This window comes from Anser brachyrhynchus (assembly GCF_964034855.1).
Source record: "Anser brachyrhynchus genome assembly, chromosome: 2".
NCBI classification, from domain to species: Eukaryota; Metazoa; Chordata; class Aves; order Anseriformes; family Anatidae; genus Anser; species Anser brachyrhynchus.
Genome location: NC_137695.1, coordinates 74,406,837 through 74,431,777, shown reverse-complemented (window position 1 = coordinate 74,431,777; position 24,941 = coordinate 74,406,837). Strand labels below are relative to the sequence as shown.

Genomic DNA, 24,941 nt, shown 5'->3' with positions numbered 1-24,941 from the left:
CCCAGAGAGGCCTGACTCCCTGGGGATGTTCAAGGCCAGACTGGATGGGGCTTTGGGCAGCCTGGTTTGATAGAAGGTGTCCCTGCCCAAGGCAGGGGGTTGGAATGAGATGGTCTTTAAGGTCCCTTCCAACCCAAAACTTTCTGTTATTCTATGACAAGTGTTTCTGGTTGTGGTACAATGTGTAGGAAACAAAGCCTGCATTAAAAAAAAAAAAAGTATACATGTGTACACTTCCCTCCACATTCAAAAAGGTTTGAGATTCTCCTTCATCCTCCTTTTCTTGTTTTTTATTTATAAAAACATTTTTTATCATCTTTAACAGCAATAGCCAGATTAAGCTCAATCTGGGCTTTGGCCCTTCTAATTTTGTCCCTACACAGCCTCACATCTTTGTAGTCCTCCTGAGTGGCCTGCCCCTTCTTCCAAAGGTCATAAACCTTCTCTTTCTTCCTGAGCTGTAGCCACAGCTATCTGTTTAGCTAGGTCATTCTTCTTCTGTGCCTGCTCATCTTCCAGCATGTGGGGACGGCCTGCTTCTGTACCTTTAGGATTTCTTGAAGAGTGAGGAGAGGCTGAAAGAGCTGGGGTTGTTTAGCCTAGAGAAAAGGAGGATGAGGGGGAGACCTTACTGCGCTGTACAACTGCCTTAAAGGAGGTTGTAGCAACGTGGGAATTGGGCTCTTCTCCAAAGTACCAACTGTAAAGACGAGGGGAAATGGCCTCAAGTTGCACCAGGGGAGGTTTAGGTTGGATATTAGGAGAAATCTCTTCACTGAAATGGTTGTGTGGCATTGGAACAGGCTGCCCAAGGAAGTGGTTGGATCACCACCCCTGGAGGTCTTCAAGAAACATGTAGATGTAGAACTTGTAGCATAGTTTAGTGGTGGACTTCAGTACTAGGTTAAAGGTTGGACTAGATGATCTTAGGGGTCTCTTCCAACCCAAATGATTCTACGATTAACACATAACCCCTATATGTGTATAGTTCAACAAATAGCTTTTGCTCTCTGTTTTCTTTGGGGGAGGGGTGGAGTGGGACTAGCAAGACATACTAGATATGTCATATAAGCTTGCTACTGAGACACTGGCACTCAGCTGTATTTTGGAGTTCTTGCTGATGCAGAGAGGAGAATAAGTAATGCAATTTCATGGGGACTGTTAACAGGTCCTGGGCCATGTTGATCAGCAGTTTGCAGCCCTAGGAATCAATAGGCTTCACTGTGGATTCCCAGTGGAAAGGCCAGCGAAGTTGTCCATCCTCAGGGCTAGAATAGAAAACAAAAAGCAAGGTAGTCCTAAAGAAACACTCTGTAGTGACATGGATTTTGGTGCCAGCCAGCAGCCTCCCTAGGCTTTCAGATCAAACCTGCCACAAAGATAATACCAAGTGGAGGTCTCAAGGGACCTTCAGCAGGCTGATGGTGCTGCTGCCTCAGCATTCCTGAAGCAGCTGCAGATCTATATAAGGAAAGAGCAACCCGTAGATGCACAAGCTTACAGTGCAAGTATCACCTTCCAGATGTCTTTTCAATTGTTGAGGAGAATGTGTTCGCATTTTTCTCGATGAAGAAGGTGTAACACTTTTTTTTTTTTTTTTCCTGAAATACCATTAAAAATTCATATAGTTTCTTTCATCAGTGAAAGTCAGGGCAGTATTGCACTGTAGGAGAACTTTCTTGTGTCATATTTTCTAATGAAACTGATATCTATATTTTAGTCTTATTTCTTTTGCTTATAGTATCGTCTATGCTGATGGACATCTCTGCTTGCTATACAGAGGGATTGTTTTTCATGCGCATAGCTGCTTGCATCATGAATTGTGCATTTGCAAAGATGAAGAATGGTCATTGAAATCTTATCAGTTAGGAGAAAAGGAAATTTGGATATTATAAAGAAAGTGGGCAGGTTAAAATAAAATTGAAAACATCCAGTTAGAAAGAGACTTGACTTAAAACTCCTGAAGGAGCATAGCAATAGCAAGGAATGAGGAAAAGTATAGCAAAAAAAAAAAAAAGAAAAGGAAAAGAATAGCAAGGAATGAGGAAAAGAAATCTCAAATCATTCTAGGTTCAGGTTAATTCAAATTCTGTATTATTGAATGATCATTTGATTAAGTTATTCAGCTGAATGTTTCTGACTCTACCAAATTAGCTTCTTTATTGAAAGCATACATTGTTTTGTTACATACTTTTATGAAGATACAAAAAACAAAACAAACAAAAAAAAAACACACACAAAAAATGACAAGCCTAACAGAAAAGTAGTTGCTTTGTTTCCTTTTAAACCTGAGCTTTCAAAGGCAGAAAAGGACTGGGTGCATGGCTCCACTTACTGACACAGCTACCAGCCTGCTTTATTTGGTGAAAATCAAGGTAACTGGGTCTCCCCCCAGGACAGAAGGGAGGAGGCAAGTTGAAAAAACAGTGTGTGTTTCACTCCTTTACGTCTTACATAACTTTAGTGTGGGATCACTTAAGTTGCTTTCTGCACTGTGAGTTGCTAGTCAATAGTATTTAAACTTGTCATTTTAGTTTATTGAGTCTTGACTAATAGTCAATACCTCTTTTGATTTAGCTAATCAGGTTTGCAAATTGTAACTTGAATAGTTATGGATTGGCATTTAAAAAGGGAATATTTCTTCATTTTCTTCTTAGAGGAGTATACATGTCTGTATGTGTATAATATAGACAGTAGGACTGTCGTCTTTCAGCTATGTCACTGCTGAAAGTGGTTTTGCAAACACTATTTTATCTAAAGAGTGTTACATTACCTAAAACTACAGGACCTTTTTTGCAGTTACTAATATGTTATGGAATCTAAATAAAAGGATAATATACTTTCTCATTAAAAAGTATTTTACACAGGATAGTAACAATGTGGAAAAGCATTGATTCTTAGTATAGAAAAATATTCGTACTGTATAGTGCAATCCCTGCAGCTACAGTGTTCACTTTTGGAATGATCTTGGTACTGAAATCAGCATTAAGAATTCCATTAAACTTAAAGAAAGCAGACCTTATTAAGGAACTGAACTTCAACCCATACTGACAACATGAAGCCTTTTTTTTTTTTCCATAGGAGCCATTACAATATTAGCTCTTCCAAATCTTGTTTATACATATACATATGTATTTATAATAATTTGTTTTATCTCTTTTTAATGAATTGATGAAAATTATGTTATGGTACAGCAAAAAAAAAAAAAAGAAAGCTTGTAAGTATAAAGATTAAACCCAAAGGTTGCTGTTTACCATAAAAAGAATTGAAAAATAAACCATATAACTGTGACATAAGGAAACAAACATAAAGTTGTTTTGAAAATAAAATTGTTTTTCTTAACAGTTAGCACAGATATATGTTGCTTGTTTTAAAGGTATTTAAAAAAAATAACTTTTAAATGTTCAGTCAAAAATTGCTTTGCATGCTGTATGTTAAAATGTAAAGGGGAACAAGTTGCTGCACTTTCAAATCACAGACTATATACATATTTTTATATATATATTTATTTATTTAATTTTTTTTTTTTTTCAGGGCAAAATGAAAATCTTTTTCCATTATTATGAAATTCCTAGGCTTTAATAGCAATTTAGGTTAATTTAGTTTACTACCTATATGGATGAATTATATAAGAAGTTTATTCATGAATGACTGAAGTCACCTGACTACTCAGTTGAATCAATTTTTGGTGACCTGCTGTCATTAACACTGGTGCCAACTTTATGTGAACAAAGGGTGTTTGGTCAGACTTCCATTACTTCAGTTTTCCCCTCACAAAATGAATGCAGCGTTGTTTCTTTGCATCAAGAAGTAGTTATAAAAACTCAGAAAGTACAATATTTGAAATCATTAGTAAATACGTTTTGTGGGTACTTGTATCTTTTGACCATTGTGAGGCATTGATGGCTGTTGTTTCTTTCAGCTGTCCATTTCAGTGACTGCTCCTCTCTTGTTTCCAATGAACAGAAATGTTATTTTTAGCAAGTTCCACCCTAAGTGTCCTGCAGCCTGTGTTAATCTGTTTGTTTGTTTGTTTATTTATAATTTTATTATTATTATATTCTCAGGTTAGAAAACAATCTGTGGATGCTGTGGTTTACTCAATAAATGATCTTAACAAATAACCATCAGGTGTCTTTTCACTCTTTCAGTCATACTGGAAATGATTTTTAGTGAATGCTAAAGATGGAAGATAGCAAATTCAGAAAGTTAGCTGAAACACTGTCAGAAAACAGGCATTTTTAGTATCTCAAAATACGTCTATAATACTTACCTAAGCAGAGTCTGGGCTAAATCACTGGCATACAGTTTTCACACTGTTTAATAACTTGCATATTTCTGACATGCTTTTGCCAAGAGAGTGCTTGAGGATGACCAAGGGGTTATATAGACCAATGACCATTCCCAGTAGGCAGTTTGAACAAAGCATCTCTATCTTTGTGGGAGAAGGGGTAAGTTTTGCTTTACGGATAGGGACGAGGCTGTTTCGTGGACCTTCATCCATTTTGTGTATTAAGGAAAACGTAGCCTCAGAGCCTCCTGAAGACCGTGGAAGTGATTTGATGTCAGTGTGTTGGTATCATCCTTTTGTCAACAATGAATGAACGCAGCTTATGTCAGGGGACAAATGAGGTGTTTTGTTTCTTTGTTTTGTAATTGTGCTAGGGGAGAACTGCTTGTACTTCCCCTTGCTGATGGTAAAAGGCTAGCTTGGCCAGGGATTGCTGGTCTTTTTGAGTTCTGGGGTCAGCTTCCTTGGCTGTACTGGCTGGCATGCAGACGGCATGGCACAGTTTGTGTCCTGTGAGGACAAGGTGCTGCTTGAGCTAGCCTGCCTACTAGGAACGTCCACTCTCATCAAACTGCGTGCAGTCAGTGTCAAGGAGGGTCTGAATGGGCATGAAATAAATGCATGCTGGGGAGGGTGTCAGCACCTGCTGCCGACAGTTGTGTAGCATTGCCCAGCTGTGGGCACTGTCCCCCTGTATTTCACGTGTACAGATGTAACCAGATAGGGCGTTTCAAAAGGAGAATTTTCTGATATCTAGATCAACTCCGTCGCCATTCTTTTTGCATAAAATAACATTCGTGACACAGAGAAGGAGGGGAAGTGGAGACATGGGGATAGAGGGAGATGTAGAGAGAACCAATTCCCTGTCTCTGTGCATTAAGTCTCACATATAGGAGTCAGTATTAACACTTGTCTTTATAAACCAGATGCATTAGGAGGCCTTTTTCTCTAATATGTTACTATTTAGCCAGTCTGTCAAACATTTATTTAGCTATATAATAAAAAAAATCTTGGAGAACTATGTTTTTGCTTTTGGATAAATGCATCAGTGCTATTTGCAGCAATCCTCATGATGTGTTCAGGTATTTCTTCCTCTTTGTTTAATCTCAGATCCTTAAAATTATTTTCTTTTGCTATCAAGAGCTTTTAATAGGGAAATTTTTTCTAAGATTCATATTAGAAAGCAAAAAAGCAACAACAACAACAACAATATTAATAAAAAGAATGAATTGTTCACAAAATGTGCTGCCTTTTTTTTTTTAAGGAGGCTAGATCTGTATTTTTTTCTAGAATATAATTCTTTGTAATTTCTAAAAACTGAAAGTTTTATATGAGTGTGTATGTGAAAATAGATTCAGTCTATTTAAATACATATAAAGAAAATATGTTTTGTAGTGTGCATCATGTACATCTGTCGGCTACTGAAAGCTGCCTTAGTAGAGAAAACAGTCAATGTTCATTTTATGTGTTGCAGTTTTAGTGAGTATGATCAAAACAAATATACAATACCCATGATGTTAGATTTTTAAGAAGGCACTTCTGTACTTGCTCAGGGAATGTCTTTGCTGATACACTGATATTGCTTTCTGATATAATATGAAACATAAAAAGAATTAAGGTTGATAGACAAATATTCATCATTTTCAACATTTGCCTCATTTGTCCTTGAGCATATGTTGCAGGTGCTTATTGCTGTTCCTTTCTAGGTGAGATGAATATTGATTTTCGATATAAAATTAAGGACAATTTTCTGCAGCATGCGGTTAAATAATCTGGTAATGAGAATTAATCAGGAGTTTGCTTTACTGTTATTCATAACTGGCAGTTTCAGCAGAGATATTTCACTACTATACTGAGATAAAAACGCCAAGAATGACCAAATGTTTGGTTATCCCAAGCAGCTTAATCCTGCAACAACTAAAATATATTTACTACACATAAGTGATGTCATGTTTGTCATGCTCTAGCATCCCGTTTGAAGTTTTTTTGAAGTTCATTCTGTTTTTTAAGAACATTACAAATGAAGCGAAAATTGTTGTTGAAAAATCTCCCAAAGAAAATACCCATCACATTAACTATCTAGGTATCCATGCAGCCTCCAGCATTGTGGATCAGGTGTCATAGTTTTGGAGATGTTTCATGAATAAAGAACAGTATTAGAGTTCTGTTACTTAGATAATGTAACATATGTAACATATGTAACATATGCCTCTTGGGCATATATGGCAAAAATAGAGGTAGGATTTATAGAGTGGTTGTAAGGCATGTTTTTGTTTGTTTGTTCTCATGCAAAAATCTCAAGTTCCAAGTAAAAAACTATGTAAGGAACTTGAAAATCCGTGGTTGACAGCACTTCAATACCTATTTCAAGGTGATATAGTTCTCCAGGTATGATATTCCAGCCCTTTGACAATAACTCCAAATATGTCATTTGCACTTTTCATTAAAACAGTCCTGAATTTGAGCCAAGGTTAATGAAAAATACAAATCCCAATAGAAGTCCTTGCAGTTCTCTAGCAGTAATTTTTCTCTAACCTTAATTTTCACAACTACCCCATTATTCTCTACTTTTACCATTTCCTTACTCTTAAAATTCAGGTATTCTCTTATACGTGTAACAATTTCTCATGCCACATTGTATCACATGAATCATTGAAATCTTAAGACTTTTTTTTTTATTTTTTGGATGTACTTCAGAAAACACTGTTTCTGGGCAATAGCTAATATTAACTTACTAGAAACATTACAAATACCTCCATTGATTTTTAGTGTAATCATGAAAGCCTACAGTCAAGTCTAAACCCATCCTAGTAAGCTAATTAGTGCTGGGGCCTGTTCACGGGCCCCGCTTCTTTCGGCAGGCAGTGGAGCGGGCGGCTGCGACTGGGTGGGATATGCTGCCTCCTGCGCACGGGGGGGAGAGCAGCCACGGAGCCAATGCAGATCTTTGCCAGGGACAGTTTCAACACCTCAGCTGCCAGTAACTTTTCTTCTTTTCTTTTCTTCATTTTTTTTCAGTTCACTTCGACTGTTCTGCCTACCTGATCTCTTTTTATTTTTTGGAAGCTCTGATAATCATTGGTTATTCTTTCTTTTCTCAACATAATTATCATTCAAGACAGTTGTATATATGTATACTATGTATAATGCTGTAGTAACATAACTATTTCAATATAGGTTTGGATTTTTTTTTAATTAATTAATTTATTTTTTGAGGTGTTTTTTTCCCATTCTGTTTGCCTTTGGTGTATGTGCCTGTCTCCTACAGCAGTTTTTCAATCCCCTACGTTACACTATCTGGGCTCCTGGTGTAAAAAGCCTTCGAGTTATTTTTCTTGGCAATACCTTTTTCTTAGAGGGGTTTACTTCCAAGCTTTCCCTAACTGTACCAGTTACCTAATTTCTTCTGTGAGATGAGTACTTTCTTCCTTATTGCTGCTGATTAATCCATTTCTGTATCTTTGCCCATTACTTGTTTTCTGTTAGGCTTGTTTACTTGCCTTTTCTTTCTAATCTATTAACACGAGGTAAAACTGGGGCTACAGCATTGATGGATAGGGGAAGAATAACTGACAACATCTACCTGGAATTATATGAAGCATTTGACACCATCCCTCATGATAGCCTTGTCTCTAAATTGGAGAGACAGGCTGATCACGAGGCTGATCAGAGGACTGGAGCACCTCTCCTACAAAGACAGGCTGAGGGAGTTGGGGTTGTTCAGCCTGGAGAAGAGAAGGCTCTGAGGAAATCTTAGAATGGCCTTCCCATACCGAAAGGGGGCCTACAGGAAAGCTGGGGAGGGAGTCTTGGTCAAGGAGTATATTGAAAGGACAATGGGGAATGGCTTTAAACTAAAAGAGAGTAGGTTTAGATTAGACATAAGGAAGACATTCTTCACTCAGAGGGTGGTGAAGCACTGGCACAGGCTGCCCAGAGAAGCTGTGAATGCCCCATCCCTGGAGGTGTTCAAGGCCAGGCTGGATGGGGCTCTGGGCAACCTGGTCTGGTGGGAGGTGTCCCTGCCCATGGCAGGGGGTTGGAACAAGATGGTCTTTAAGGTCTCCTCCAACCCAAACCATTCTGTGGTTCTATGATTCTATTCATATCATTTCACTGTCTGATGATTTTTTATCCTTATTTCTTGATTTAATGTTCTTACTAGTCATACTGGTCTCAATCTCAGGTGGAATCCAGGTGTCTGGAAAAATACTCTTTTGGTAATTTTTTTTCCATTCATTGACAGATTTTAGATATTCTTCCATAGATGATGCTTGAGTTCTTTGCTTATTATATTGAGTGCTTTTGAGTGCTTTTTTTTTTTTTTTTTTTTTTCCCCTCCCATAGAGTACTAGAATTTCACAAAAGATTGTCTTTCATTTATTTTAGCTACTCTTTTAGGTCAGTGTGTTTTAGGTCACTGTCATTGATGTCTCAGTGTGCTACTAGGAAATGTGGTGGACTTTTCTCTGCCAGTTTAAGAATCCACTTTCTTATGACTCAGGAACTTGTGTCATTTGTTTTAACTGAATATATGTACGTAGTCACATATGCAAATGTATCAGGTAAAGGGAGTTTGCTGCATGAGGAGTGTTTAGAAGACTGACAGTTCAAGTCAGTTTTCAAGTTTAAAACTTATATTGAATTCATTCAATGATGACAGTCTTTGTGCCAATGGTTAGTTCTTGCATGTTATTAATCATTAATATTGCACACACTAAATAATTGATCTTTAACAGGCATGATGTAAATTAGCTGTGAGTACAGAATACCACAGAACTGATGCTGTGTAATTAGCCCTGATGGCTACGGTGGTAGATGATGTTAGTCAAGATGAAGTGGCCTGAGAGGTCTTGGAGAAGTCAGAATTTATGTCAACTTCTCATCAATCTTCTCATTCTTTTCTTTATATGCTTGGTGTTGTATTGCTACTTTTCCCCATGTCCAAAAGACCTTACCTACTCCTTATGCTACTTATCCTGGTTTTGATTTTGCCATTCATTATTTGTAAGTGTTTGGAAGGATGTCTTACCTGTTTGCACTCTTATGTGCTTATCTCATTCTTTGATCTCCGTCTTGTAAATTCTGTCACTTGGCTGGTTCACAAGCAACTACACTTAACTTTTATTTCCCTTGTGGGTTACGTTACTCAATTATACAAAATGTTTGCACGTTTTGTGATTTTGTGCTATCACAGTGTTACAAAATCTTAATATATCATTGGTGGTTGTACCATTTTAATATGCTTATTCCAGTTTAAGGCACTCATTTAAATTCTTCCCTTCTTAATTTATTTGTAGTTTACAGGAGTCACAGACCTCTGGTTGTTTTTTTTGTTTGTGTGTCTGTGTGTGTGTGTGTGTGTTTTAATTTTATTTACATGGTCCTAGCAGAGCACATATCCTTCCACTGTCTGGATTTATTCTGTAGATTGTTCCACTGCTACTTTTTAAACAAGACTTGCTTTCCCTGGAGCTGCTGTCTGAGAATGTCCCCCTTCTGAATGTGTGTACATGATCCTGTGGGCTGATTTTTACAGTGTTATGGATATCATCCATATTGTCCTGCATTAGATTCTTCTTTCTCCATCTTTTTGGGATGTTTCTTTATCTCTCTTCTTCTCAGTTGTCAGCTCCCCATCTGAAATACTTATTGTAATCATTTAGACATTCAGCTACAAGGGGGTTACTATTCCATTTGAAAAATTAATCATTAAAAATAGTTACAACTTGTAGTAGAAGAGGCTCAAGAATACAGTAGAATCTGACATTTGTGGACAATTAAACATTTTTTGTACTATGCATGGCTTCTTGATTACATAGTTTCATGATGATGTATAATATAGTGTCAGATATAAAACCATAAACTAGTTAATATTTCTACCATGCAAGGGACACTTGAAACGTCTTAGTGCAAGTGTGAATTCTAGATTTTTTAAGGTTCACTTCATGGAATAGTGTATGAGTGGTACCATGTAAAGTTTGGTATTTTTGTTTATATAATGCCAAAATCAGAGTCAGGCAGTTTTATTTGTATGATATAATGAAATCCTTTTGGATGTGATAACTGTTCCATATGAGGAGTTTTTCTAAAAATGTCATTGAATTGAACTCAGATACCACAATGTCAGTTATATCTCTTATACTACTGCTTTTATTTAAAAATGCATAAAAGCAGTAGTTTGGATATCATCTGCCAAACCCACTGTAATGCAATCATTTCTTATTATTCTTTTTCATGAATCAGAATTCTGTTTAGAATACCCTTCCGTTACATAAGAGATGATAATAGAAACTTAACAGTATTTCATGTATATTTGTGTAGCAGACATTATACTGTGATAAAGTGGGTCATTTACAGAGAGATCTCACCCACAAAGAGCTTGAATTATACCAAGATTTTCTTTTGTGTGTGTGTGTTTGCTTAACTATGCATAGTGTTCATCAGCCTGTGCACAAACAGTAAGTGGATCATTTAAGCATCTAACAGCCCTGTCCCCATTAAAACCTAGAATACAATTTTTTACCATTGGGTCATTAAACAGTTTGGAGACTTACACTAAATCAAACAGTGGAGAAGACAGAGTACAGTCACTCAGACTCCAAGTGATAAAAAAAGAATTTAGTATCAAACTATGGGCTTGAGAGTGGGTGTTAACCAGTTGCTGAACACTGGAAGATTGAGCAAAGATGTGTGTCTTCTCCAAAAAAAGATATATGTAGATTTTCACAAGTTTTGAGAAGAGTGAACAGCTGTTGGAGAATTGCTTAAAATGTTTGAGAGAACGAGCGGGGATGAATTCTCTGAGTTGTGATCAGACAAACCCTACACTGTCAGCTAGCTCTGCAAGATGTTGTTCATGACCTTGCAGTTATGCACCTGGTTGGTAAAGAAAATTAACATGGTTTCAGGAAGAAATGATGTTTGAAGTTCTAGGAGGGACTTCAGACAGCATGAATGAGAGATCTCTGGTGGAGTCACCATCCCTGAGGGTGTTGGATGTGGTGCTTAGGGACATGGTTTAGTGGGTGACATTGGTGGTAGGGTGATTGTTGGACCAGATGATCGTGGAGGTTTTTTTCCAATCTTTATGTTTCTATGATTCCTAAAGTTGTGAGATAAAGAAGTCATATCCAGAGCACTCGGGGTTTTCTCTGGAAATGTTTAAATTGTTGTTTAAAACAGTACTGAATTTTAAAGAAGTACTGGAGTGCGTTTACCAGGTGTTTTCTTAGACACTGGCAACAATGAATCACACTGAAAAGCAACAGGGAATTTTAGAGGAAGGCCACTGATCTGTCTTTGCTGATGCATTATTCAGAACGTTTCTATGAAATAGTGAAAGAGTGAATCTTATCCAAAGAATGACTCTTAATAAGATATTTGCCCAGCTGACACAATGTGCTTGATCACCAGTGTTATTTGAGAGTAAAGAAGAAGGTTGTATAAATACTTCAATGTTTAGCAAGAAATTTTCTTTCAATGCAAGGGAGTACTGAAAGGTATAAGGCCGCAACACAGGAAAAAAGAAAATAGCTGTATCAATAAGTTAGGCCCTGTTTAATTCTTGTTCCAAAAATTAAAAATCAAAACATACAACTTTTTTTTTTTTTTTTGTGCTTCCCAATTTATATGTGAAATTACTACAGCTTCATAAAAGAACATTCTGAGGAATTTGAGTCCCCAGACATATTTTGAAGAAGTTGATGAAAGATAATTTTTAATGGACTCTCTCAGGGATTTGAATTTCTATCTGGAACAGAGAAATTTGTATTAATAAAATACCCTGTTCTCTTGGGATTGATGCTTACTCTGTTTCACATATGTTCAACCTATGTTTGGCATTGTACATGCACACTTGTGAAGTGCAGCAGCATTTGTGTTTTTGTAAGAAAGTGAAAGTTAGCAGTGACAGTGAAAGCTGAAGCATAGTTTTTACCAGACCTATTCTGACTTTCAGCAAGGATGTTACAAGTTCTGGAAGAGATCAGATGAAGAAATTCAGTTGTCATTTGCATATTCAGTAAAGCAACTAAATTCTGTTACTAATTTTTCTGTGCCAGAAAAGATTCTGTGGACTTTGTCCCCTTTTTGCTTTGCACAGTCGTGGTGCTTAGGGACATGGTATGGTTTAGTGGGTGACATTGGTAGTAGGGTGATGGTTGGACCAGATGATCTTGGAGGTGTTTTCCAACCTGAATGATCCCCTCCCCTCCCTTTGTTACAGGAAAAAAAAAAAAGTAATGCCATTAAAATTGTTATATACACACTTCATAATTTCCACCCTTTTCCCCAGTGTTATGCTCACCTTTCCATTGCTCTTTTGGGTCCTCACATCAGGGGTTTCATTCTCTTTCTCAATCTTCACTGATTTACAGGTATCTTATATCCTTAGTTACTATATCTGGTTGCGTTTATTGCATGTTAGATACTATGTCTTAGTTTTCTTTATTAACTGTAAACCCAGTTTTGTCCATCTCTGCTTTCCTTTAGCTGAACACTGGGTAGTTGTTTATAGCCACGGGATCCCCACAGCTGACCCCATGCCCTGTCTCCTATAATCCCATCATTTTACCATCCACACCCCATCTAGTGTCTCCAGTATTCAAGGCCTTTTCTATTGTACCAAGCCTGTATTTCTATACATTGCAATGTTATGTTAGTTATAAATATCTCGTTCTGCATAGAATAGCTGCTTGTTACTGCTATCTCTATGAAGTTATGGTGGTATTACACAAAGATAAGCCAAAATAAAACAAATCAGCAGTTAGAGAAATTTTTGTCACAACTAAACCATATAAAACAAAGCTATGGGCAGGTCAGTAAAAGTTCAGACTGACAAACCACTGTCCTGAGACCTTGCAGATTGAGTAAACAGCTTGTGGTGTGTTATTGGCAATGGTAGTGCTGCATTACAGGGCTATGTCATGAGACATGAAAAGGTAAATGAAGACCACAAACTGAGATGTGTAATTGCAATTTGCTACTGCAAATAGCACCATTTGCTTTTGACCTTGGCTTTTTAGCAGTTTTGATATACTTTGCCTTGGATTCCTTGTTGGGTGTGGTCATGTACTTGCTTTACATGGCAAGGTTTTGGAGCAGGGGAGCTGCAGGGGTGGCCTCTGTGAGCAGATCCCAAAAGCTGCCCCATGTCAGATCAGAGCCAGCTCCAGCCAGCTCCAAAAGGGACCTGCTGCTGGCCAGAGCCAAGCCAAGGAGTGACACTGGGTGGGCCTCTTGGAAAGCAGATTTAAGGAAGGTGAAAACAAAAAACAACAACAAAAAAAAACCTGCAGCTGGGAGAGAGGAGTGAGATCCATCCCTGCAGCCCCCAAGGTCAATGCAGAAGGAGGGCAGGAGGTGCTCCAGGCACGGAGCAGCAGTTTCCCTGCGGCCTGTGGAGACGCCCCTGGTGGAGCAGGCTGTCCCCCTGCAGCCCATGGGTCCCACATGGAGCAGATCTCCACGCTGCAGCCCGTGGAGGAGCCCCCGGTGGAGCAGGGGCAGAGCGACCGTGAAGGAATGGAGACGAAGCATTAGGGACTGATCACAACCCCCATTCCCCTTTACCCTGTGCTGCTCAGGGGGAGGAGCACCCGTAGAAACGGGTGTATGGGGAGAAGGTTGGTTTAGTGGTTTTTTTTTTGTGTATGTGTGTTTTGTTTTTTTTTTTTGGTTTTTTTTTTAGTTTGTTTGTTTGTCACTGCTCTAGCTTGTTAGCCATAGGTAATAAATCGTATAAATCTCCCTATGCTGAGTCTGTTTTGCCTGTGATTATAATAATTGCCTGGCTATCGGCTCTTCAGGAGGGACAGGCAGCACAGAGGGGGTGGTGGCGTGGCTCTCTACATTAGAGAATCTTTTGATGTTGTGGAACTCCAGGCTGGGAATGATAAGGTTGAATCCCTGTGGGTTAGGATCCGCGGGAAGGCCGGCAAGGCTAGCATCCTGGTGGGGGTCTGCTATAGACCGCCGAACCAGGATGAGGAGACGGATGAGGAGTTTTATAGGCAACTGACAGAAGTTGCAAAATCGTCGGCGCTTGTCCTCGTGGGGGACTTCAACTTCCCGGACGTATCCTGGAAACACAACACGGCGTGGAGAAAGCAGTCTAGGAGGTTTCTGGAGAGCGTGGGAGATAGCTTCCTGACGCAGCTGGTCAGTGAACCTACCAGGGGTGGTGCCCCGCTAGACCTTCTCTTCACAAACAGAGAAGGACTGGTGGGAGATGTGGTGGTCGGAAGCTGTCTTGGGCAGAGTGACCACGAAATGGTAGAGTTCTCTATTCTTGGCGAGGCCAGGAAGGGGACCAGTAAAACTGCTGTATTGGACTTCCGGAGGGCTGACTTTGAGCTGCTCAGGACGCTGGTTGGCCGAGTCCCTTGGGAGGCGGTTCTGAAGGGCAGAGGAGTCCAGGAAGGCTGGGCGCTCCTCAAGAAGGAAATCGTGATGGCACAGGAGCGGTCCGTCCCCACGTGCCCAAAGACGAGCCGGCATGGAAGAAGACCGGCCTGACTGAACAGAGAGTTGCGGCTTGTGCTTAGCAGAAAAAAGAGGGTTTATAATCTTTGGAAAAAAGGGCGGGCCACTGAGGAGGACTACAAGGATGTAGCGAGGCTGTGCAGGGAGAAAATTAGAAAGGCCAAAGCTCATCTGGAGCTCAATCTGGCTACTGCCGTTAAAGACAACAAAAAATCCTTTTACAAATATATCAACGCGAAACGGAGGACTAAGGAGAATCTCCATCCTTTACTGGATGCGAGGGGAAACCTAGTTACTAAGGATGAGGAAAAGGCTGAGGTGCTTAATGCCGCCTTTGCCTCAGTCTTTAGCGGCAGTACCGGTTGTTCTCTGGATACCCAGTGCCCTGAGCTGGTGGAAGGGGATGGGGAGCAGGATGCGGCCTTCGCTATCCACGAGGAAATGGTTGGCGACCTGCTACGGAGCTTGGATGTGCGCAAGTCGATGGGGCCGGATGGGATGCACCCGAGGGTACTAAAAGAACTGGCGGAGGAGCTGGCCGAGCCGCTTTCCATCATTTATCGGCAGTCCTGGCTATCGGGGGAGGTCCCAGTTGACTGGCGGCTAGCCAATGTGACACCCATCTATAAGAAGGGCCGCAGGGCAGACCCGGGGAACTATAGGCCTGTCAGTTTGACCTCAGTGCCAGGAAAGCTCATGGAGCAGATTATCTTGAGGGTCATCACGCGGCACTTGCAGGGCAAGCAGGCGATCAGGCCCAGTCAGCATGGGTTTATGAAAGGCAGGTCCTGCTTGATGAACCTGATCTCCTTCTATGAGAAAGTGACGCGCTTGGTGGATGAGGGAAAGGCTGTGGATGTGGTTTACCTTGACCTCAGTAAGGCTTTTGACACAGTTCCCCACAACATTCTCCTCAAGAAACTGGCTGCTCGGGGCTTGGACTGGCGTACGCTTCGCTGGGTTAGAAACTGGCTGGATAGCCGGGCCCAGAGAGTTGTGGTGAATGGAGTCAAATCTGGTTGGAGGCCGGTCACTAGTGGTGTCCCCCAGGGCTCGGTACTGGGGCCGGTCCTCTTTAATATCTTTATCGATGATCTGGATGAGGGCGTCCAGTGCACCCTCAGTAAGTTTGCAGATGACACCAAGCTAAGTGCGTGTGTCGATCTGCTCGAGGGAAGGAAGGCTCTGCAGGAGGATCTGGATAGGCTGGAGCGATGAGCTGAGGTCAACTGTATGAAGTTCAACGAGGCCAAGTGCCGGGTCCTGCACCTGGGGCGCAACAACCCCAAGCAGCGCCACAGGCTGGGAGATGAGTGGCTGGAAAGCTGCCTGGCCGAGAAGGACCTGGGAGTATTGGTTGATAGTCGGCTGAATATGAGCCAGCAGTGTGCCCAGGTGGCCAAGAAGGCCAACAGCATCCTGGCCTGTATAAGAAGCAGTGTGGCCAGCAGGTCTAGGGAAGTGATTGTGCCCCTGTACTCGGCTCTGGTGAGGCTGCACCTCGAGTACTGTGTTCAGTTTTGGGCCCCTCGCTACAGGAAGGACATGGACGTGCTCGAGCGAGTCCAGAGAAGGGCGACCAAGCTGGTGAGGGGTCTGGAGAACAAGTCTTACGAGGAGCGGCTGAGGGAGCTGGGCTTGTTCAGCCTGGAGAAGAGGAGGCTCAGGGGCGACCTTATCGCTCTCTACAGTTACCTTAAAGGAGGCTGTAGAGAGGTGGGGGTTGGTCTGTTCTCCCACGTGCCTGGTGACAGGACGAGGGGGAATGGGCGAAAGTTGCGACAGGGTACTTTTAGGTTGGATGTTAGGAAGTACTTCTTTACCGAAAGGGTTATTAAGCATTGGAACGGGCTGCCCAGGGAGGTGGTGGAGTCACCATCCCTGGAGGTCTTTAAAAGACGTTTAGATGTAGAGCTTAGCGATATGGTTTAGTGGAGTACTTAGTGTTAGGTCGGAGGTTGGACTCAATGATCTTGAGGTCTCTTCCAACCTAGAAATCCGTGATACTGTGATACTGTGATAATTGCTAAGTGATCTCCCTGTCCCTATCTCAACCCTTGAGCCCTTTTCATTGTATTTTTTCTCCCCGTTTCGCTTTGAGAAGGGGGAATTAGAGATTGGTTGTGGTGGAGCTCAGCTACCCAGCTGGGTAAAACCACCACAGGTTGTGAGACGTACGATTGAGGGATTTTTTTTCTTTTGAAAGGCTGGTAGGTTTTTTGCACGAAAAAAAATAGTAGACTGTGTCCTGTACTATTAGTCTCAGTTACCTTCTGAATAATATTAAACAATCATGGAACGTGAGTGCTCTGTAATTCAGATGTCTTCTCCCAAGTTAGGTATCCCCTGTAAGATGAAGAACTCCAGGAACAGAAATATGTTGTATAACTTTAAAGCAAATGAAGAGAAAGTACTTACAAAGTCTGTGATGGTCCTCTCAAGCCATTGTGTGTATTTTCTTGAACTCTGATTTATTAAAGTTAATTATGTTGTGTGCCATAGTCTCTAAGGGACAAATGCAGCTCATCCTAAAGTTGGAGGGCTGAGCATATTATTACTTTGAGTGATTAAGGGAGAATCAACCTGGAAAAGCAGGTTTGCTGTGCTGGTGGCTCATGTTTTCTCATGAAGTTCTTTCATTCGGGAATTTCACTGCCATTTCTGAATCCACCCTAGGCCGTCTGGTAGCACTCCATATTCCAACCTCTGACGAGGACAGATTATCTTCTAATGATTTTATTTCACTATTCTTAACATGCTCAGGCCTGATCTTAACTGATGTATGCTACTGAAAGGTTTTCATGCTTTAGCTGCCTGTACATAAATCTAGATTGAAGTCATCACAGTTTAGCTGAGTGGGATTTAGCAGCCTAATGTCATGTTAGATGGCCTGTGATATTTGCTTAGTGCCAGAAGACTGTTCAGAAGGTCTACCGTAGGATCCTGTTTTATATCTGAACGTCCCATTTGGATGTCATTAGATTCTTACATTTACCTAATCTTACCCATAAACTACCTGGCTTTGTATATCAATTTAGAAGAAGGTGGTGACTGACCATTGATGTCCATTTGCTCTTTTAAACAAAACTCTAATTTCTCATGTACTGACAGCTTTTATTATGTCACTTATCAGAATTTATCATCCATGTTGAACTTATTTTTTATGCTGTTGAACTGAACACTTGCAAGCCCAGAAGGAAGTTGAGCTTCTCACAAATCACAACCAGCCTAATACCAGATGGTTACAAATCACACCCAGCAGAAAAGTTGGATCTTGGATTGCCAAGAAATAGTATATAGAACTACAAAAAACTCATGTGCAAGTATGAGATCTTAAGAAAACAGGCCAACAGAAATAAAGAAGAAAAGGCAATGCCTTAATGTTGTATTTTTTGTCTCACTAAATTTGACTTCAGTGGCTGAGAGGAAACACGGGCTGAAACCAGAAGTAGAAAAAGTGGCAGAATGAATTAATAATGAACAGCAATTGAGGATTAGTATGGAAATACCACCACCACCAACAGACTTGTACATATCTCAGTATATCACCAGAACCTTAAAGTTAGGAATAAACACATCAGGATCATTATACAAAGAACAACAATGCTGTCATTCTTACTTGAAGTATAACTCATAAATCTATCAATGTCATTTTTGTAGCCAAAGAACAATTATTCCAGTGAGATGATTGAAGCTAATCTATCCTCTTTCTCTGTGACTGCAGGAGAACTGTTAAAAGCTAAGGCAGTGAAAGTGACCCAGAATAAGTTAGCAAATCTTTCTAACTACCTGGTTGCCCAGAGAAGCTGTGGATGCCCCATCCCTGGAAGTGTTCAAGGCCAGGCTGGATGGGGCTTTGGGCAACCTGGTCTGATGGGAGGTGTCCCTGCCCATGGCAGGGGGTTTGGAACTGGATGGGGTTTAAGGTGCCTTCCAACCCAAACCATTCCATGAATGAGTCTATGATTCTATGTGAAACGAGAATTTAACAATGAAGAAAATTCCTAATTCTGAAGAAAAGCATGTGAAAACAGCACAGATAGGACTGTGATATATATAATGCTTTTAAGGACTAAACTCAACACAAATGATTCTGTTCTGTTGTATGGAAGAGAGTTATGTGTTTGTGTGCAAAACATATGCAAAATATCTTGCCAGATGTTAGTGAAGAATCAGTAGCGTAGTTCTGGGACAGTTGACATTTCATCTGTAATTGGCTTACACTGTGCAACATTTGTAGTCCTTTTTTCTTGTTTTAAGCAAAATCTAGCTGTTGCTGTTTGTAGTTCCTCTGGGGTGACTAGAGATCTCAGTTGTTTACCAGTTATATTATAGAGAGGCAAATGGGGAGCAGTAAAAATGATATAATTGTGGAGACATTTCTGCAACTCCTGCTATTACCTTGACCCAAACAGTTGTTCAAGGACTTCAGGATATATTTGAAGACTTTTCTGTCATAAACAGGAAGGTTTCTTGACTTGTGAGATGATGTGGTGGTGTGAGGAAAAAGAAAACAACTGGATGTGGAACAGAGGACTAGTTTGCTTGTGGTTTTTATGTTTGTTACCATGAATGATTCACAAGTAGTTTATAGTGAACAGTAACTAAGCTAACAAAGCTTCTCTGTAAATGAAGTTAAAACACAACTATGTTTTTCTGGCAGAATTCACACTACAGTAAGTGATGCTCCTTCTCACATATTTTTTTTAACTTCCATATACAGCATACCCTTCCATAGACCCTTGCACTGCCGTAGATTTAGAAAGACCAAAGCTGATGAAGTAAAAAGATAGGATCAAATAGATAAGTGTGGTTTTGTTTGTTTGTTTGTTTGTTTACTAAATTTTGTTTGTGCTTTTATATTAAGTATCTGTGTATCTGTCATTAGATATTCTAATGCATACAGGGTCTTACGGGAACAATGACAAAAATATTTCCTAGTGGTCTGATATCTGTATTTAACTTTTCAATGGTTGACTGTTATTCACATTTATTAGTATCATCATCTGCCAGATTTGTTAGGTGGTAATATCTGAAAAGAGTCAAAATATTTAATGAGGTTATATCAACGTATTGCATATTTGAGAAAAGTTGGTGGTTAATGCATATAAATGAAGAAATAGAGAAGCATTATGTAAAACAGATTTAGTTCTTTATATGTACAAGATCAGAAATATATTTGTGTTGTATAATTATTTTTCATGTGTTCTGAATAGATTCTTTCCCAATCAATACTTATTTCTTTGCAGTAATACTCATTCTCTATAATAATAAGTAATACTTATTTCTCTATAGCACTAACTCATCACTGTTTTAAAACTAAAATATTTTCAGATTAGCTCATTTTCTTAATTTTAGCATGAGGCGTGAAATCATTAATTACTCCCATGCTAGGTACAAGCCTTGAAAATACCATTGCTATACATTTTATTATTCCATTATTCTACCAGAATTCCAACTTTGAACAGCTGCCTAAAAATAAAAATCCATGCATGAAGTGCTGACTTCATAAATTTGCCAGGATGAACATCTTAATCTCTTCACGTCGCCTTGCAAAGGAGAGTCCAATGCTGTTGTCTGTTTATTTAAGTATCATGCAAAGAAAAACATCATCATCTGAGCATATTCAAAACTGTTGTTCTGTTTCAGTGAAAGTTGCTGAATCATCAGACTTCTGGTATTTTCATTGCAGAGTGGCAAGACTGTTTGACAGAACGCATTTCTAACCTCGGCTACTCATCAACTCGTAAGTAGATTCTCATATTTTCATAATTTTCATCACCTCCAAATAAGTGTTTGGGCTGCCTTAGGTGAATAACAATTGATAAAATTGCTTTACCTCTATTTTCCCTTTCTCTTATATAAAAGCATTTTTTTTTAATGTCTGGTGCTCCTTTAAAGCTTGTAACGCATTTAAGACAGCATTAACAAGTGCTTTAGGAGCATTATTTTTTTTTAGTATGCCTGTTCAGCAGCTATCAGAGTGCTGTTCAGTGGCCTGTATTACTCTTGGCATATAAAACATAAGTAGGAATAAGAATACAGTGGATCATCTGTAACAAACACATTGCTCCATTAGTCTGATAGAGTTGGTTCAGAATGGTATCTAGCAATCAGTTACTAGAGTTGGTGACTCCCATTAAATGGTACCTGAACAGTTAGGTTCTATTATTATCCACCTCCTTGATTTTCAGATTATTTTTATTTTACATACTTTGTTCTTCCCACTGGTATTGTAGTACTTTCTGTACTAAGTTATAGCATTTGAGAGTGCACTTCTGTGTCATTCAAAAGGTTAGTCTAAATGATTACATCTGTCCTGTCTTCAAACATATGCATGAAGGCAGCATACTCAGTCATACACCTACTCATAACCTGAAAAAGTTAACATAAATCACGAGTGTATTTGTTGGAACTACACCTGGATTAACTGCAGTGTGCACTGTGTCAGGTACATACTACTGAGTTACAGAAGAAGGATATTTTAAATGTGGGGATGATGAAAGCAGTTTTCAAAGTCATTGAATGTCATGAGTTTTTTCAACACACTTAACTGTTGAATAATTTTGCTTTGCTTCTGTATTTTCTTTTATCATATTAACATAAAAGTGAAAAAAACTCTTATGGGGAACAAAGCCAGATTTTTATCTGGTGTCCTAAAAAAAAGCAAGAGTATGATTGATATTAGTGAGACAGAACTAAAGACATTGCTGCTTGAGTAGTGTGACACTGTGCCTGATATCATTGAACAAGTGAAAGTGTAATGTGGAAAGGTGGGATAAAGGCACACATTTATAAAGGACTCATCAGATGACACAAAAATTCATGATCTTTTTAAGGGCTATTACAATGCTGTACATTTTCAAAGCCTTTGAAGAGCTTTAGTTGTGCAGCTCCCTTTCATGTCAGTAAGAGACATACTTTGCTGTGATAAGATTTGGCTGATTTTATCTCACATATTTTGTTACTGAGCAAATCAGACCTTGATCACTTTTATTATGGCATGCTATGAATTTTAAAAGTATGTTTAAACAAACATTAGATTAAGTAATGAAGCAAACTGTAAGTTTTCATTTTGTCTTAGCGGTTTCATTTTCACTTATGGTCTTAATGTAATATAATTCCCTGAACATTCAAGAACAGTTTTTTCAATGTTTCATTGACATTACCATTTTATCATTGTTTCATATTTCCTTCTTTTACTTAGAAGGAAAGAAAAAAATGGTTTCACGACCTTGGATTACTAGTTATGAAGGGAACAAATCCACTTTTGTATGTGTTGATGTCAAAATTTGTATTGATATTATTAGTTTTAGGATTTAATTCTATGGACCTGGTACTGACCTGTGAACTGAGAGTGGGATTCACATGCTTAGTAAATACCCATCATCTGTGCTTTTTGGAAAGAAAAAATAAAATCTATCTCTCACAAATATTTGCTATTTTAGTGAAAGCACTCTTACATTTTAACTAAAGGATTATACAGAGAAAAACTATTGTTTTTTAGTAAAATGTGAGAGAATAAACCATCAGCTATACTACAGCAGACCTTCAAGCTCCAGAGTTAAAAGGAAAAACAGCTTTTAGCCATCATTCAGTCATTTGATTTGAAGGCAAACTGGGCCATGGGAGAATTGAAGACACGTTTCTATGTTGTTGGTTTCTAATAACATCAGAAGAGTTGTTACGGTGTTAAGGAATGTTGTATCACCTTTCTTTGAAGAACCTCTACTGAACAGGAAGGATGAGTTGGTCCAGACACAGCTACGTTGGCTTTATGGTATAGGAAGATTTCCCCATGGCAGGGACTAATCAACTTCTGATGCGGGACAGTTTTAAGATTACCTAAGATGTGAACTAGGGTGTAACCAGGCAGCTCTGCTGCATCCTGAAGAAATGTTAAGTCTAAAACACAAGGTGCAGTAAAAAAATGCATGTGTGAACTGTGAATAAGGTGGAAGCACTTGTTATAATGTGCTTTCAATTAAATTTATGTCAAAGGAGCATAACGGAGAGCAAGATTATAAACTGGCACCTTGTTGTATGTGAAAACAAATGTAATGAAGAGGCATGTGTCTAGAAATTAATATGTATCTTTATGAACGTAAGACCTTCAAAGAAACATGGAGTGCTAAGACTTAATTGACTAAATTATGATTAAAGATTAGGAAAGCATAAATATCCATCAACTAAATGTAACAATGATAGAAGACAATTAATTCCTACCAGGACTGGAAAACCAGGTAGCTTTAAAGTGATGCAGAGATTTTCTGTTCTGTTACTTTCTGATGATACACTACAGGGCACATTTCAAACCTGCTAAGTTTATTTTACAAAGCATATTCAGCAAATAAGTTTATAGAGAAAGGTAGCGAGTAAAAATGTATTTCAACTTTGAATAAATACACCTAGTGAACCTCTTTTTCAGTCTGTTAAAAAATACATAATCTCAGCAGAACAGAGCTTCTGGTCAGCATTTGGAGCACTGCTCTGCTTTTTGAATACTGTGGTTTTTGGAGGAGTGGTAGATAGTATTTATTATGCTTGCAGTCTATGAAGCTTTTCAACTCTCCTAAATCATACTGAGAAATAATTAAGTACAGTTTTGGATTTTGTTCCATAACAAGCATAACTTGTACTAACAGTGCTAACTTGTACAATTTATGAATCTATAGAAAAAAAGAAAAAAAAAACTACAGTGAAATTATTTCACCATTTGTACATGACTAAAAAAAAAATAATTTATGAATGCACTTGAATTTACCTGTGCTAAGTAGTTGTACCATTCAAGTGCAGCAGATTAGTTTGACCGCTCAGGATGAGCCATTTGTTTTAAAGTTTGTCTTGCCTTTTTTTTTTTTCCTTCCTGTTTTTTAATTAAAACAAGCAAACAAAAAAAAACCTTTGTATTTAGGAAGAAGCTTTAATGTTTTGAGCTTTCCATCTTGATATCTAATATGCAAGGAGTTCTTTGAATGGTAAATTACAGGGATAAAGTATACTTTCACTGTTGGCAAATCATTCCTTTTTCCTTCAGAATGAATTGTAAGTTTAGAATTAAACAGCTTGATTCAGGGTGTACAATTTTAAGTAGTTGTATAAGGAAAGGAATTTGAGGTAGACGTGCGCTGAGAATTGGAGAAACTTTTGGTTACAAAATGAAGACAAGCTGTGTGGGTGATTAATATTCAGGAAGGCCAATGAAAATTTAATTCAACTAACTCAGGTAAGAGCATCTCATTTTCTTTTGCAGTCCCTATACAAACACTATTTTCATCTCTCTGGTAGTTCATATCAGCTAATTCCTGCACAACTACAGTTGCTGACAGTGGGAAAAACATTGTCTTTGCTCTTTTAAGTACTCTTTGAAGTCTACAGAGCAGCATTGGCACAGACTGTTAGTAATAATTGAAATTACTTTTCTGAAAGTAACTTATCTCATCCTAACACACCTTATATTTTTGTCTGCTGCAATTTTCTTTCTTAGAGCCCTTTCTGGAAATAAAAATAAAGCTATAGTGAATCAGTGTAGAGTGCAGGTCTCATTAAAAGCTGTTTCAACACTGTGCAGAGGATGTGCTGGGAAATACACATGGAGTGAATATTAATTTGTAATGTGTGCTGGGAGTGGGAGAATGATCCATTTCAGGAATTTTGGCTTTGATTATTTAACATATTCCTTCTGTTTTTACTGACAAAAAATCTGTAGAATTGTGTATTCCTACAGGATTGTGAAAAGTCCTCTATATTTTAAAACAATTGTTAGAAATGGATTAGCAGGAATCTGTGTGCTTACTAGAGGATGATAACTGTAGATTCTTTTCAGTACGAGCAGCAGACACATTTCTGTAGTCTTATTTATTTATTTTGTCTGAAAATAAAATTTGAATGCTTCTGCCAGAATGCATATTCAAGAGAAGATTTTTATTTATTTATTTATTTATTTATTTATTTTAAATCAATCTCTGGTTAGTGTGTGTGAAATCTGCTTAAAACAAGTCATTCCTTTTGTTTGCCATGGAAGCCCATACAAAGGCTGAGTGAATTTCAATAATCAGAGAAATTGCAGCAGCTAGAAAGTTAGAGCAAAAAAGTAGGTGGATAGTAACAATATGTTAATCTATGAGGGTTTTTGTTTGTTTGTTTGTTTTTAAGTTTCTAAAGA

At 38.8% G+C, this 24,941-nt stretch overlaps 1 protein-coding gene across 3 annotated transcripts in view; it reads left to right on the top strand.

The window, feature by feature from the left end:
- Positions 1-24,941, top strand: part of CDH18 (cadherin 18) — a 548,209-nt gene that overhangs the window by 88,586 nt on the left and 434,682 nt on the right. For all 3 annotated transcript variants that reach the window (XM_080580190.1, XM_080580181.1, XM_080580180.1), the window contains exon 2: positions 20,469-20,522. The gene's annotated coding sequence lies outside the window, so the exon portion shown is untranslated. The remainder of the gene's footprint in view (positions 1-20,468; positions 20,523-24,941) is intronic.